The sequence below is a fragment of the Macaca nemestrina genome, chromosome 16 (assembly GCF_043159975.1).
Source record: "Macaca nemestrina isolate mMacNem1 chromosome 16, mMacNem.hap1, whole genome shotgun sequence".
Taxonomy (NCBI): domain Eukaryota; kingdom Metazoa; phylum Chordata; class Mammalia; order Primates; family Cercopithecidae; genus Macaca; species Macaca nemestrina.
In genome coordinates this window covers 34,741,139-34,757,587 of record NC_092140.1, presented here as the reverse complement: position 1 = coordinate 34,757,587, position 16,449 = coordinate 34,741,139, and the positions used below count along the sequence as shown (strand labels likewise).

General features: G+C 38.2%; 1 long non-coding RNA gene across 2 annotated transcripts in view; it reads right to left on the bottom strand.

Moving 5' to 3' along the window:
* LOC139359212 (uncharacterized) overlaps positions 1 to 9,752 on the bottom strand; it is a 56,216-nt gene extending 46,464 nt beyond the window's left edge. Inside the window, exons 1-2 of one of the 2 annotated variants that reach the window (XR_011615123.1) lie at positions 9,617 to 9,731; positions 9,361 to 9,437 (exon numbers count right to left, since the gene is read on the bottom strand). This is a non-coding gene — a long non-coding RNA (uncharacterized lncRNA). Of the gene's footprint in view, positions 1 to 9,360; positions 9,438 to 9,616 lie in introns of both variants that reach the window. The other variant, XR_011615124.1, reaches the window with a different exon arrangement.
* Between the last annotated feature and the right edge of the window lie 6,697 nt (positions 9,753 to 16,449).

Below are 16,449 nucleotides of genomic sequence, written 5' to 3'. Positions count from 1 at the left end.
TCAGGTCACATGTTGCTTGTGGTCAGTTCAATATGGATTCATGACTTTCCTCCCCCCAAAGAAATTCAAAATAAAAGGATAAAGGCAGATAGAGGAAACCCTCTTTCAAATGTAATTCACAGAGAATGTGCCTCAGAATCACTATGGATGGAGCAGGTCATGCTATGAAGAGGCTTTTTAAAAATTCAGATTCTGAGTTCTGGCTCTGATATTCCAAGTCAGAATTTGGGGACGGGGGGAATATCACAACAAAGTGAATCTGCAGTCTTAACAAGCTTCCTTGGAAATTCTCACACTAAAATCTGAAACCTGGTACATTCTCTGACTAAAAGGTCTTTAATGAGGACACTTAGTCTAGGGCACTGTCCATGGTGCCAGAGATGGTTCTATGGCTCCAGTGCAGAAAAATCCAGAAATTGATCACAGGGAATCCATTTCCACTGGGAGGTTTCTGCTTCTGAACTAAATTGCACACTCAGTCTATTATTAATATGTAGGGAATTCGAGGTAGGAATTCTGGATTTCTAGGTGAAACAAGCTTTAAAGAATAAAAATATGACTACTATGAATTTAGAGTGGTTTATAGCATACAAGGATTTTAGGACTAGAAAATAGAGCTAAAACATTTGCACTGTCAATGAAGAGAGGGTCCTGGCTGTGGTCTGATGGGATTTACATAGGAGATTATAATCCTGTGACTATACCCACCATTCTCTATCCATGGGAAGAACAGAGGAAACTGAGAACTACAGCAACATGAATTTGAGTTCAGTATAATGTGTACTTTCCAGATCCTGACACTAAAAAAAAAAAAAAAAAAAAAAATGCTGAATTGAGTTTTCCAGAGAGGGAAGTTTTAGAATCTCTTTCATTTGATATCTTTTTATTTGTTTGTTTTTGGGACAGGGTCTCCCTCTGTCACCCAAGCTTGAGTTCAGTGGCACAATCATGGCTCACTGCAGCCTCAACCTCCCAGGCTCAAGTAATCCTCCAGCCTCAGCCTCCAGAGTACCTGGGACTACAGGCTCATGCCACTACACTTGCCTAATTTTTAAATATTTCCTTAGAGATGAGGTCTCACTATTTTGCCAGGCCGGTCTTGAACACCTGGGCTGAAGTGATACTCCTGCCTCGGCGTCTCAAAGGCTTGGGATTACAGGCATGAGCAACTGTGCCCAGCCCAGCCACTGTCTTTAAAACGGGATAGATATGCATCTGTCTGGGGTGTTTGAGGAGAGGCATTGTAAGGTAGAGGCAGGGACTCGATTAGATTTCAGATCCTCTCTGGTCTCTAAGTTTATAATTTGAAATATTTTCATAGTAATATTTTACAGATAATATGACAAACAAGGTATATAAGGGTAGAAATTCAATGAATACAGAAAAATTCCAGTGGCAGCCATTTGGGAATTTGCATTCTGTAAGTTGCAGGAACAAAAATTAATTTTGGCTTCCATGTCTCTGCTAAATTAACTTGATCATGGGCAAAATGAGATTTCTGATTTTCACCTACAAAATGGCATAGGAGGTAGTGGTTAATTGTATGTACTATTATCAAATTAACAAGCAGGTGTATTCAATAAGCAAATGGATGACTTTTTTTCTAAGTTTGCTTCTGACAGTCTGGAAGAAGATTCGTTTTATGGATTTCTTTTTGTTTTCTGGGATTTTTTATATGACATAGAGTTTAAAATAGTTCCATACTAAAACCTAAAGTGTAGTAGATAGAGAACTTGATCTGCCAAAGTAGAAGCAACAGTAGCAGACAGGCTGATTTAAAAATTTTTGTCTTAGAAAAATATTATAAATTTTAAATGTAAATAGTGAATTTCTCCAAGTCATTATGAAATGTGCATTTTTACTTTAATATCATTTAATGTGTTCAGTTTTAAATTGGGGAGCCATTTAAACATATACACGTTATTTAATTTCAAAACCATTTATTTGCATATTTTGGTGGTGGTATATAACGGTCAATCACATATTATCTATTTTGTAACTGTTCCTTATGCCTCATTTGGAAAACTATTCAGATATATGTCTAGGTGAGATGTGTAGTCATTGGAGTTTATAAATCATGTTTCTAACTCCAAGCTGTGGCAGAAGCACATGCACATCTTCAAGGCCTGTGGCTGATCGTTGTGGAATGAGACCCTGACTGAGGAGACCCGTCTTTAAGAGAATTCCAGGGACCTCCAACCAAATTCTGAAGGCATGTGGTTTTTATGCAGCCACCAGCCTCTTTAGAACTTGGCTTCCAGCTGGGTTCCTGTGTAAGATAAAAATCCTGGTGCAGCATCTTCCCTCTCAAGTTTCTGGCAGGTGTGTGCTAGATCCGGCCTACTAAATACTGCGTAATTAGAATGCCTTGGGCAATCACTGTCATCCTACATCTGTAAGGCAGTGAGGGCAGTGTTAGCATGACTGTACTCATTTCTTTAACATCCCATGCTTATAGACCCAAACACAGCTGCCTGAAGGGCCTGTGTTTGATGCATGAACTATAGGAGGACCTCAGAAATGAGTCTAATTATATCAGTATCTGAATGCTTTGTGGAGGCAAGATGCATTATTCATAAGACTGCACCTCTGTATAAGGAAAAAATAGTCCATCATATGTACTGCCACTTTTAAAATAGCACTTGTCAATTTTTATGTTTATTATGTTTATTATCTGCCTTCCTAAGACTGGACTGTCAGTTGCTAGAAGGCAAATAATTTTTTTTCTGTTCCAGTTAGTGATGGAGCCATAACTACTGGAACAAAGCCTGACACGAAGTTGGGGATCAAGGAATAAATAAATGAATATTAGCTTTTAATATTAACCATGAAATTAGGTTGGTTGTGGGCAAACCATGTGTGTTTAAACCAGTCCATCCAATGTAATCAAGCGAGGGAGGTATCTTCCTCCTAAACTTCATATTGAATATATAATCAAACGCCACCAAGAAAGTGAAGAGAAAAAGGCAATATACTGTTTGTGGAAACTGTTGATCTGAAGAGCTCCAAATTCCTGAAAAAGAGTTGAATTTGAAGATGCCCAGCCTGGAGTATGGGCACATTTTTAGTGATTACTGCATTAAAAGAATAATGATGAAATAAAATTATGTCAATATGATGTCACTTCATAATGACTTAATTGCTAACCTACGCCTGTAATTATTTTCATAGTTAACATTGCCATGTCATATCTACAATGTTATCTATCTTTTTTAACATATACACTAAATAGAATTTTGGTTTTTAACTTTGTTTCATGCCCCTTTAGAGAGAAAAAGCTTTATTACTGCAACTAAGAATAAGAACCTAAAATGTCCATATATTTCTAAAAGAATGGTGTGTGCATTACTATTTTAACATAATTTTGGATTAAACCTATTAGCATTTCAGACTATTTGGTGTATATGCAAATGGTCATTTTTCTGAATAAAATAGCTATAAAAGTAAACATCTCTCCTTTCTTACAAATATATTCGTAGTCCCATAACCATGAATAATATACATTTGTTCATTGTTTCACTTCAGATTTCTCTCTTACTGTCAGACAATGAACAAATACACATTGCTTATCATATAATCCCCCAGTTTCATCCTTCATTTCCTCTGGTCCACACCTCATTCACTTACACACTTCCTTACGAGTATGATTTAAAAACACACACCATCTTTAAAGGCTCAGAAGACACAGGAATTATCTGAAATACTAAAGAGACCTTAAAGTCCAGCCAGGCTAGCTATTTTTATTTAAAGAAGCTAAAGGCCAGAGAAATGAGGGGCCAAAGGTTGTGCAGTTACTTCATGATAAGATGGGCCTGAGGTGTCCCGGTTTTTTGGCAAGGGCTAATTTCCTTTGCTTTTCCTTGGTGACCCCTTGGCATTTAGTTGAGAATATGAGGGGAGCTGAATTAATACTGGTTGGTTTACATTGAGCTGAATTAGAATACATTCCTTTGCATTTTATATGGAATTAAAAGTAGTCAACCTGTTTCTTATTAGCAGTCTGAAAAACATCTTTAAAGACCATGCATGCATGTGGTATTAAGCATAGACACAGAACGATTAAGGAATGTGAATATTTATTGCTAGACAAACTGCTGAAGTATACATACCAGTGCATTTGCCCAGTTAATTATTGATGGTCAGGAATAATCACAGGAGACAGAGAATGAACATCAGAGGGGGGATAAAAGGATTGGAAAAATTACAAATGGTCACCCTAGAACTCTCCAGCAAGCAAGCAGAACTTTATACAAAAAGAGATTAATAATTTGAATGAAGTTGGTGGGAATGGTTTTAGCATTTACTCTTCACCATTTATAGAATTGAGTTGACATGTTTGCTTATTAACTATATTCCTTTAGACTTCCTTCCAGTCTGTTCCAGCAATGCTGTAGTTTTGCAATTTTATTTTTTGGGATTCTCAAGCTAGAAGTCTACATTTTAAACTCTTTTTAAATTGAGTAATTATTTTCATTATATATTAATTTATAAAGTTTTATAAAGCAATGAGGGATTTGCAGGTTGGTCTGGTGCTGTTTATACTTCTTTATAAAAATATATAGGTGACAAAATCTTTACTTTTTAAGCTTTACACACAGGCAAATGCAGGTCAGGAATGCTTTGTATAAAGAGGTTTTTCCTGACTTCAGTTGCATCTGTGTGGTGAGGACTGATTGACTGAGGGAAAGAGAATAGCTCCCCCAGCTCATCGGAATCCCCAGAGACGTCTCAGCTTGCATCTAGGAGGTTAAAACTCCTTGATGGTCCGATTGTGACTTGACACAGGAGGCTGATGAAGAAAGAGCAAGGTGATCCCTCGAGGGTCTGGGATACAGCTCAGGACATTTCTTCTAACTTACAAAAAAACAAGAAAATGTCACTTGATTGGCTTTGAATCTGACTCTGTGCCAAGAAATCAAGGTGAAATTGGACAAACTTTGTATGCATAAACATCTCAGAATTATTTTCTAGTAGCTTTATTTTCTAATTTGAACAAAAGTTCTCACAGGGCATTTGACAGCAGTTGCTTGGAAATAGAATTTGTTTGGGAAGTAGAAATTTTGGTAGAATTTATTCATTCAACAAATATTTTCTGGATTTGTTTACTATAAGAAGTAATAAAGAGATAGAGAAATGAATGAGATAACACCCGTATAAAGAGATTTCACTGTAGTGCCGTATGTAGTGTTTTAGAACACAGTCGGTATTGTAAGATAAGAAAAATAGAACCGCTTATTGTTGGTGCTAGAATGTCTTCAGTGACAATGAGATAAATTTTCATGTAACATTTTAAACTAAACCATGAAAGAGAACACAATACTTGGAATATTGTGTACCCTTATTCCTCCCTTTCATTTCTTCTTGCCTTGCCTTTCTTCCCTGCTTGCTTGTAGCTCTAGCTTTTAAACCATCTTTAATTCCTTCTACTTTGTGCTCTTGGGAGGGCATGCACTTTGAAAATACTTGACATTCAGGAAAATACACTTTATATGTTAAAAATCAATGGTGACACAATATTTACAGCCCAAAGGCCAAACATTTGGAGTTTCTTTATAGAGAGTAAGTGCTCAGAGACCAGCTTTGTGCTACTAAGCTGTAGACATCAAAGAATAATAATACAGCAGTTTTCAACTTGATGGCCCGAATGGGCTTTATAGCCCAGTGAAGTGAAGTATTGAGCTATTTCACAGATCTGTAATAGAGAGCCGATGTGGGAATCCTTATTTTATCTTAATTACTAAGGAGCCCTTTATGTCTCAGAAGTCCCCATGTTTTGTTTCAAAACTTCTATCTGGAGAATGAGTTTATAGACTTGTGTCTACAAAAGAATGACAATACTTTGAATTAGGTTTTAAGAAGATTCAAAGTGCAGCCAGAAGGGGAATTCTTTTTCTAGTCCCTGCTACATTGCAGCGTTTCAAAGAAAGCTTATGGTAGGTCTATGATTTAGTAGAAAGAAAAGAAAATGTATTCATTGGGAACTCCCATGCCACCTAGCAAGTTTAATTTTCTTGGGTTAAGCGTGTACCCACAAACAGAAACACTCACACACATGCATACATGTGCACACACACACACCCCAAAGCATTTATTAGCTCCTTAGAAGCTGTATTATGTGTCTGGGCGAGGAGGAGTATTTGGTGTGCACATTTGACCCTTCATTGTTATTAGCTGCTCTTTAGCAGAAAGCCTCTCTTTCAGCAGAAAGAGTGAGGATGGCAATAACTATTACTAAGCTAATAATAATTACAAGGACCAAACATGATTATTGATGGCTCCTCCATCTTTCATATGTGTGTGCTCTGGGTAATACTGACATGCTACTCCTGTTATTGGGCATGAACTTTCTGTGACCTATCATTTATCATCATATGAAGTTCAGTCCAGCCTAATAGTTACATTATGTAACAGAGCTTTCTGGTGGTGAAAGGAATCCACTTAAAATACTGATGTGCTAGGGTTTCACATGGAGTGTGGAGTGTTCATTCTCTTTACTTGTAAAAGAGACTTAGAGGAGGCTATCCGGGCATTCACCTTGGAGAAAATTGTTGATGAAGCCAGATAGCGCTGATAAAGTATCATTTTGGGAATCACTCCAAGCCTGCAATACTGGAGCATACAAGAAAGAGGAACCCCTCAAAGTGTCAGTAATATAACGATCAGAGAAAGGATCTAGAGATTTTCTAGTACATTTTCCCCTCATTTTTTGGATGATGAGGTTGACAGTCTCAAGGTCACACATCTTAGTCACGCCTTTTTCACCAAACATTGTCAGGGAGGACAGGAAGGACATGACCTATGACCAATGTCTCTGGGACATCTAGGATATCGGTGCCTCTAAGATCACTGCCAAGCCAAGAAGTATGTTTTTTAGGTCCTTCCCTGAAATTATAGTGAAGAGTACATTAGTAAGGAAGCAGCTGGCTCTGGGGTGAGGTGCAACTGACTGCTTCCTTGGCATTCAGATCATATAGTAATAGCATATGGGGGTCTTGGATTGGCCTCACAAAGAATCCATCAGCGGCTATGTCCCACTCTTCTATGGAGATGGATGGTACAACAATTGTGCTAGTGTGTTTGGGTGAATGCACTGTCACCAGAAGACCGATGGAACCTATTGAAACTACACATATATGAAGATGGCTTTTTTGGGTGGCTGTAATCATCATAGAGAAGCCTTTGTGTTGTTTCCCTGGATGCCGGTGTTAGGTAATGTTCTGAAGCTTAGGAAGTTCTTTTATTCCAGCAGGCTCTGAACGTCTAGGTCCCTGAAGTCCAGAGGCCAGAAGCACTTGCCAATGGGTAATTATGTCCCCTTGCTGTGCACAAGCAAGAAAGTAGCAAGCAATTCAGAGGCTGCAGTGCAGAAGGCAAGGCATCTGCATCCCTGAAGTTCATCTTAAGGAGTCTCCTGAAGGCACTCCTGGGCAATCCGGAAGGATGGGAGAGGGGTGCTGAGGATCTAGCCACTGGGAGTAAGACTTCCTACTTAGAAAGCTATTTATTTCCTAGTGCTGGCATAACAAACTGAGTGGCTTCAACAACAGAAATAATCTATTCCTTTATTTTTAAGTGGCAGGTAATAATTGTATATATTTATGGGGCACAATGTGATGTTTTGATATTGTTTACATTGTGTATCATTACACCTGACTAACATCCATCACCCCACATACTTATCATTTTTTGTGTGTGGTAGAAACATGTAAAATCTACTTTTTTAGCAATTTTGAAATTGATAGTACATTAGTTTTTTTTTAACTTTTTAAAAATTATACTTTAAGTTCTGGGATACGTGTGCAGAACATGCAGGTTTGTTACATAGGTATACACGTGCCATGGTGGTTTACTGAACCCATCAACCCGTCATCTACATTAGGTATTTCTCCTAATGCTATCCCCTTGCTCCCCATCCATGAGAGGCCCTGGTGTGTGATGTTCCTCTCCCTGTGTCCATGTATTCTCATTGCTCAACTCCCACATATGAGTGAGAACATGCGGTATTTGGTTTTCTGTTCTTGTGTTAGTTTGCTGAGAATGATGGCTTCCAGTTTCATCCATGTCCCTGTAAAGGACATGAACTCATCCTTTTTTAAAAAAAAAAAAATTACACTTTAAGTTCTAGGGTACATGTGCACAACATGCAATTTTGTTACATAGGTATATATGTGCCATGTTGGTTTGCTGCACCCATCAACTAATCATTTACATTAGGTATTTCTCCTAATGCTCTCCCTCCCCCAGGCCCCCAACCCCCAACCAGCCCGGGTGTGTGATGTTCCCCTCCCTGTGTCCATGTGTCCTCATTGTTCAACTCCCACCTATGAGTGAGAACATGCGGTGTTTGGTTTTCTATCCTTGTGATAGTTTGCTTAGAATGGAACTCATCCTTTTTAATGGCTGCATAGTATTCCATGTTGTATATGTGCCACATTTCCTTTATCCAATCTATCACTGATGGTCATTTGGGTTGGTTCCAAGTCTTTGCTATTGTGAACAGTGCTACAATAAACATATGTGTGCATGTGTCTTTAAAGTAGAATGATTTCTAATCCTTTGTGTATATCCCCAGTAACTGGATTGCTGGGTCAAATGGTATTTCTGGTTCTAGATCCTTGAGGAATATTATGGGCGCCATGATGTGTAATAGATTTTTAAAATTTATTCCTCCTAACTGAATCTTTGTATTCTTTGAACAACATCTCCCCATCGCCTTCCATCCCACAGCCTCTGGTAACCACAGTTCTATTTTCTACTTCTAAGAGTTTGACTTTTTTAGATTCTACATATAAGTGAGATCATGCAATATTTGTATTTGTATGCCTGACTTATTTGTTTTAGCATAATATCCTTCAAGTTCATCCATAAAACAACAGAAACGTATTGTCTCACAGTTCTGCAGGCTAGAAGTCTGAGATTAAAGTATCAGGAAGGTTGGTTAGTTCTGTGAAGGAAGGATCTGTCCCAGGCCTCTCTCCTTGATGTGAAGACAGCCATCTCCTTCCGTGACTCTTCATGTCACCTTCCCTCTATGTGTGCGCCCACATTTTCCCTTTTTCCTAAGGACTAGCCATTTAAGATTAGGGTCTCCCACTTCCAGTGGCCTCATTTTAACTTGGTTACTTCCCTAAAGACCCTATGTCCAAATAAGGTTACATTCTAAGTTACTGGGAGTTAGAATTTCAAAATATGTGGGCAAGAGGGATGCAATTCAATCCATAACAGGAACCTTGCCCTGGCATCTCTGAGGTTCATTTCTATGACTGATGGCCAGAGGCTGTGTTTGGATTCCACAGATATTCTTGAATGTGTGTGTGCATGTGTGTGTGTGAGTGTATGTCTGTGCATGTGTGTGTGCACCTGGATGTGCATGAGCTGGCTTCTTCCTTAGGATGGGGTTCACACGCAGTCTGTATTCTTCCACAACTTTCACCCATCTGAAAGCAAATCAGTTTCCTTTTTAAAAATGGAAAAATATATCTCTTTCTCCATGTCCTCTTAACGTCCCCCACCCTGCACTCTCCTTTTCCTTCTTAGTACGTGTCAGGCCATTCAGGCTACCATAATAAAATACTATAAACTGTGTAATCATTCACAACAGAAATGTATTTCTTACAGTTCTGGAGTCTAGAAAGGCCAAGATCAGGAAGCCAGCAGATTGCAAGTCTAGTGAGGGCCTCTTTCCTAGTTTATAGGTGCTGCCTTCTTGCTGTGTCCACACATGGTGAAAGGGGCTATCTCCCTGGGGTCCCTTTTGGCACTAATCCCATTTGTGATCTAATCACCTCCTCAAAGCCCCCCTCACAATACCATCACTTTGGGGGATTATGACTTCAACATAGGAATTTAGGGGGACACAAATGTTCAGACCACAGCATCACCTCTTTTCTCTGACTTCCCTCACTTGCTTTTATTTATTTATTTCTATTTTTTATTTTTATTTTTTTTAAACAGTCTCACTCCATCACCCAGGCTGGAGTACAGTGGCATGATCTCAGCTTACTGCTGCCTCCACCTCCCGGGTTCAAGCAATTCTTATGCTTCAGAGTCCTGAGTAGTTGGGACTACAGGTGTGCGCCACCACGCCCGGATACTTTTTGCAATTTTAGTAGAGATGGGGTTTCACCATGTTGGCCAGGCTGGTCTCAAACTCCTGACCTCAGATGATCTGCCCTTCCTGGCCTCCCAAAGTGCTGGGATTACAGGCATGAGCCACCACACCTGGCCTCCTTATATATCCACATTGTGCTGTTTGTGTATTGATTATTTCACTGTCCTTCATATTCCTTCTTTCATCATCATAATTAATTTTTAAATGTTTTGTTTCTTCATTTACCAACATTACATTCCTATTGGCTCAGATAGTTTTCTTCTGATTTCACTCTCCCTTAAGTATTTTTGTTTTTCCTCCATGGGTCTCAGAAAGGCTGAAGCAAAGACCTGAAAAATGTTTATTCATTTATGTTATTGGATTGTGAAATTTTTATTCTTTCTACTGGAATGTTGTCTGTCCTAGGTTTTAATTATCCAGAGAGTAGCCTCCCAGTATGTGTAGATTACTCGTTAACAAATGCATTTTGTTAATGGTTTGAAGTCTTGAGGATTTTGAAAAGAACCTTAAAACAAGTTTAGAAAGAGGATGTTTCATCCTGAGACTTCTTTGAGTTCACCCATGATTAGAGTTGAAAACATAGATACCACAGACTTGCTTGACTTCCAGAGAAAGGCTATCTTCATGTCATGATATTATTAGAAAAAAGCAGAACTAATTGTTGGATTTTTCTCATCCATTATTTTCCCTCCTGTCTCTCCTTTTCAGCTCCCAAAGCTAGTGTTCCATGATACATTGCTGGTAAATATTTAATTGCCATTCTCAGAAATGTGTTTTGCATTTTCACATTACCCTCCTCCTCATGGTGATGAAAGACAAGATGGGTAATATATGTGTGCCTGTGTCAGTGAGTGTGTACTCTAGGTATTGTCTTTATCATAAAAGATAATATATACATTAGATTTCCTGTAATGGAGAACTTCCTCGCCTGCTTCTTAATGAGAGGTGCTGATGTGAAATGACCCTAGCTTTCCTAAACACACAGCAATCTAATTTGAACCTGTATGCCAATTACAGGCCTCAGTGGAGCACTTTATGGTGAAACAATCACGTCACAATAGGATTAGAACACTATGCCCCAGGACCGCAAGGGAAGCCAGCCCGGGCATAACTGCAGGTTTATTCCTCTAAATTGTCTGTAAACAGCATTGATAGCCACCTTGGTGCCACCTTGGTATTGTTTCTATAAATCCTCCATAGAAACAATCTAAAATTAATAGACAACGAGTCAGTAATGGCCTGTTAGTTCCCAACACAGGGTTGCGCCACTGAACTGCCTCATGAATACCACTCATAGGGACTGATCTTCGGTAAACATTCACAAACGGCAGAGCAGACGGGCTCTATGACAACAATCAGGTTAGAGAGTCTGAGAAATCATTGTGAATGGTGCCTTCCCCCCGATCTTTCCATGCAAAAATTAGCTTCAGAACGGAATCGTTTTAGTTCTCTTAGTAAGTTTAGACAGTCATATACTTTCCAGAGTCTCTTCAATTTCAATAAGAATTTTTTTTGCAGTTACCTGACAATGCTAACTGCTTTTGACTAATGTAAAGAAAGCTAAAATTGTTATGTCTTGATCATGAGGGCAGGCTTGAAGAAGATGATGAGACATGTAGAAGTCAAGCCACTAGACTGGAAATTAATCACCAGGTTGTGCTGGTAGAGTAGAAGCAACTACAGGATGTACAGCAGATGATCATTGTGATGTGACAATACTAAAGGGCCAATTATATACTCTTGTAAGTTAAATCCAAGTAGAGTAAAATTGTGCCATTAAACTCTAAAGAAGTATTAGTTATTGTTCCCAATATAGTATAAAATCCCTGATATCAAACCTCACTTTTTCTTTCATATATAGAAATAAAAGTAAAATATTTCATTTGCCCTGCTTAATATTTTTCTTCATTTTGGCTATTTACAGACATTCAATGTTTTGTTTTTTTGTCTGAACAGGCTAAAATAGCTTAGCAAAATAGAGCTACTATTCCATATTTGTTAATGAGCTGCCTAAAACTATTTCTGTGTTCTTTATTTAGTGATGTCAGTTGAATACAAGAAGTATTTTTAACTAGAAGAGAATTTATGAAACAATATATCTTGGGGAAAATGACATTCCATATTTCCTAGATTGTTGTCATTTGGGTCTCTGATGATGGTTAGAGGTTTTTAAGAGCACTCCTGCTTAGGTTTAGGTGTAGTGGCTTTTCTACCACCCAGGCAGAAAAATTAATAATGCTCATTCACTCAGAAAAAAACAAAAACAAAAACAAAAAAAACGAGTGCCTTCTGTGTGTTAGTTACCATGGCAGACAGAAGGCCAGTTCTACCTCAAGAATGGTACAGACTTTTGGCCATTCAAGAGTTGAGAGCATTTAGTTAATTCAGATTAAAAACAAAAGCAAAAACACAAATGAAAAGCGTATTTTCTGCTTGAGAGTGAGAGTACAGCTTGGGTTGGAGTGATAACTCAGCTCCGTACTGTCCTGTGTGGAAGCATGCAGGTTTTAACTCAGGCTGCCATAACAAAATACCACAGAAAAGGCAGCTTAAACAACAGAAATTTACTTTCTCACAGCTCTGGAGTCTGGAAATCTGAGTTCAGGGTGCCAACATGGTGAGATTCCGGTGGAGGATCTTTTCCTGGTTTTTTGACTTCTAATTTTTCACTGTGTCCTCCCATGGCCTTTCCTTGGTGTGTGTGCAAGGGGAGAGAAAGCGATCTCACTCTCTTCCTCTTCTAATAAGGCCACCAATGCTGTAGGATTAGGAGTCCACCTTTTGGACCTCATTTAAACTTATTTATCTCTTAAAAACCCCATCTCCAAATACAGTCATATTAGGGGTTAGGGCTTCAACATATGAATTTTGGAGAGACACAACTCAATCCATAGCAGTGTATCACTTATTTCAAACTGTAGGTGAAATTTATTTCAATAGAAGATTTCCAACAGAAGCCAATTATTCATGCGTTAAAAAAAAAAGAGGGCTATGGTGTCCCCAAAATAGCACTTAGTTGGAAGTCAAAGATCTGAATTTGAGGACTCGTTGGGACATTTGCTGGCTGTGTAAAGTTGGGCATTCTAGAGCCAACATAGTCAAAATAGGTACCTTAGTTTTATCTTACACATGTACATTTCTTTCACTTAATAATGAACACAATATTCTCCAGCAGCTAAGGTGGAAAACCTGTTTTTGTTCATTGTTTTCCTTCTGAGAGCCCTAAATTCACTCAGTTGCCATGTCCTGTTGGTTCTATATGTGACAGATCTTCTCCATCTACCACCCTTGCGTCCCCGCCACCCTGTGTCACACATTGCCTCTACATTATTGAAGGCTAGTGTGATCTCAGACTGGACAATAATGGCTTCCTCACATCCTACCACCAATCTTTTTCCACAGATCTGGTGATGTCCTTGCCTATTGAAAAATGTTCAACCAGTTCCCCATTTATATAAAGAACAAAGTCCAAACCTGACATCCCAGGTCTTCTAATAGTTGTCTCCAGCTCAGATTCCTCACTTGGGTTCTCACAACTCTTCTTCCAACTGCTATCGCCCCAGCAAACTCAGCTCATCACCACTTGATACACTGTTTTTGCCCCTCCTTGGAGCTGCCACGATTTACCGTTGTTGTACTCGTTCCCGCTGTAGTCATTCAACATTCAATAAACATATGTTAGTGCTGTTTCAGCTCCTGTCTTAGGTGCTGAGGTTGTACAAAAGGATTGGACCTGGTCCTTTCAGACTTCATTGTCTAGTGAAACAGAGATAGACATGCAAACCAATAGTTACAATTTAATATGGTAGATAAGAGCTCAAAGCTGTAACACTTGTCATATCCATCCCCACAGGTCTGTATCTTACTCATCCAGTCCTATTTCACATGCTACTTAATCTCTTATTCCCTTCTCTTATTTCCATGGCACTTATCTGTGCTTTTCTTGTAATCTTAATCACTCTTGTCTGTTTTAAATGCTTGTGTTCTCAAGTCTTGTTTTGCTCAATTAGACTTTAAGCTTCTTGCAAGCAATATTCATGTTCCGTATTAACCTTTGTGTTTCCGTAGTGCCTAATACAGAATTTTATCTAGTCCTCGTGAATGTGCTGACAAAAATAATTCCTGAGTTTGTGAAATCACACATTAAGACAGTGGACCCTTTAAATAAAACCACTTCCTTTGAATAATATGAAAACTTTGTTGTTTCATCAGGTTTTAGCTTACTAATTTCGCTAAATAAAAGCCTGATTAGAGGTGTAGAAACATGCATTTCAAAATTAATTCCAAAGGTTGAACATTGCATACAAAACAGTACATGAAACAGTAATTATTACTAATATGTTCTAAGCATTAAAAATAGATTTGATTATGATACTCTTTGAAGTGTTTCTGGAGAGTATACAAGAAAAATAAAAGACTCTGGAGGCAAAGTTATATTCGTTAAAGATATAAAAAAAGGAAATATAACTTTTAACAAATATTTCCCACATTAAAGGAGTGTCAGCCCTTAGGAGTTTTTGTGGTTTTACTTGCAAATGTTATTCACTTTGTATTTTAAATTAGAATTTTCCCTTATAAAATCCTTTTCAAAAAAAGGAAAAGGTTACTCTATACTCTCAGAAATATAAAATGATTGTTTATTACTTGTTTGACTGATACTGTAATAATTGTGAATAAGAACACAGTGAACTGGCACTATTTTTTTGGTAGAGAGACTTAGTATATATTCAAAACATTCCCATTTCATTCAGATAACTGACACAGACTTTCATAGCAACTCAGCTAAACAGTAACATATAATTACATGTTTTTTGTTTTTAAATTTAGTTTTAATATGTTAATTAACTAATTAGCTTATTTTTGAGACAGAGTCTCATTCTGTCATCTGGGCTGGAGTGCAGTGGTGCAATCGCAGCTCACTGCAATCTTGACCTCCTGGGCTCAAGTGATCCTCCCGCTTCAGCCTCCTGAATAGCTGGAACTGTACGTGTGTGCCACCATGCCCAGCTAACTCTTTAGTTTTTGAGGAGACAGGGTCTCACTATATTTCCCAAGCTGGTCTTGAACTCCTGGACTCAAGTGATTTTCCCACCTCAGCCTCCCAAAGGGCTGGGATTACAGTTCTGGGCCACTGCACCCAGCCTCTTTAGCAGATAAAAGAAAAGGGGATATACATACATACATACATACTTACATATATGTGTGTGTGTGTGTGTGTGGGCATATGTGTGTGTGTATATATATAGAGTCAATTTTGCAACTCACAAGGTTATTGTAAAACTTAGGCTAAATTTAGAAATTTTGAAATTTTAGAAAAACATTTAAACGTATGGAAAATAGAAAGATTTAAAATGTTGGCATAAGTCCTCCCAGTCTTGTTTTTTTCTGTACGTTAAAAAAATTGCATAATGAATTTTATCTTCCTTCCTCTTTTCTGTTTTCTTTTTCAATATTTACTAGTGCTGCAAGGAATAGTAAGAGATGTTGATGTCTGGGACACAATATAAAGAAACTATACAAGGAATTTCACTGGTCTTTTTTTCCTGCCATCTCACATTTGATGTTCTCCAGGCTTCTGTGTTTGACAAACATCTGTGAAAAGTAATGTATGTGCTCAACTCTATGCTGATCTCTAGGTCTAGAATGATAAAACAATGTCCCTGCATTCAAGAATCTTGAGGGACTGTCAAAAATCAAGTGCCATGTGGCGACTGTTGCTTAAGGTCATATGGCAGAGCAGTGCACACAGGAAGAAGTAGTCAGTTCTTGTGATTTCAGATCGTCTTGTGGCCTCACATAAGCTAAATGATCTCATCTATTTTGCTAACCTCAAAGCTGTTTTGTTAATATTTACTTGCCACTTGAGCCAACACTAATGTCCCAAAGTGAGGGGAAAAAATTACAGATAACCTAGGTTAAAACATGCTTGGGACTGACTATTCTGAAAGGGACATGATCATAGGACATAACTGCCCTTATTCTTCTAGCTCATGCAGGCTCAAACACAGGGCTGTTTGATGAACTCAGGTCCCAAGCACAGATACTGGAGAGACATAAATACTTCTTACAATGAAATATACTCATTAGGAATTACAAATGATTGTTTTCAGTGACACTGTTTATCACATATTGTTCATCATTCCTTCTCCTTCTGCCACTTTTGTAAGACGCTGACCACACTCTGCAGGGAGGTACTATGTCTTGTTTATCATGTGCTCCTTACCCCATACTAAATGCCCAATATGTGTTTGTTGACTTGAATGAAACCAACCTAAATTATAACTGAGTTTTTAAAATGTGATCCATGTTGAAAACTTGGCAATATAAATCTAAGTGTG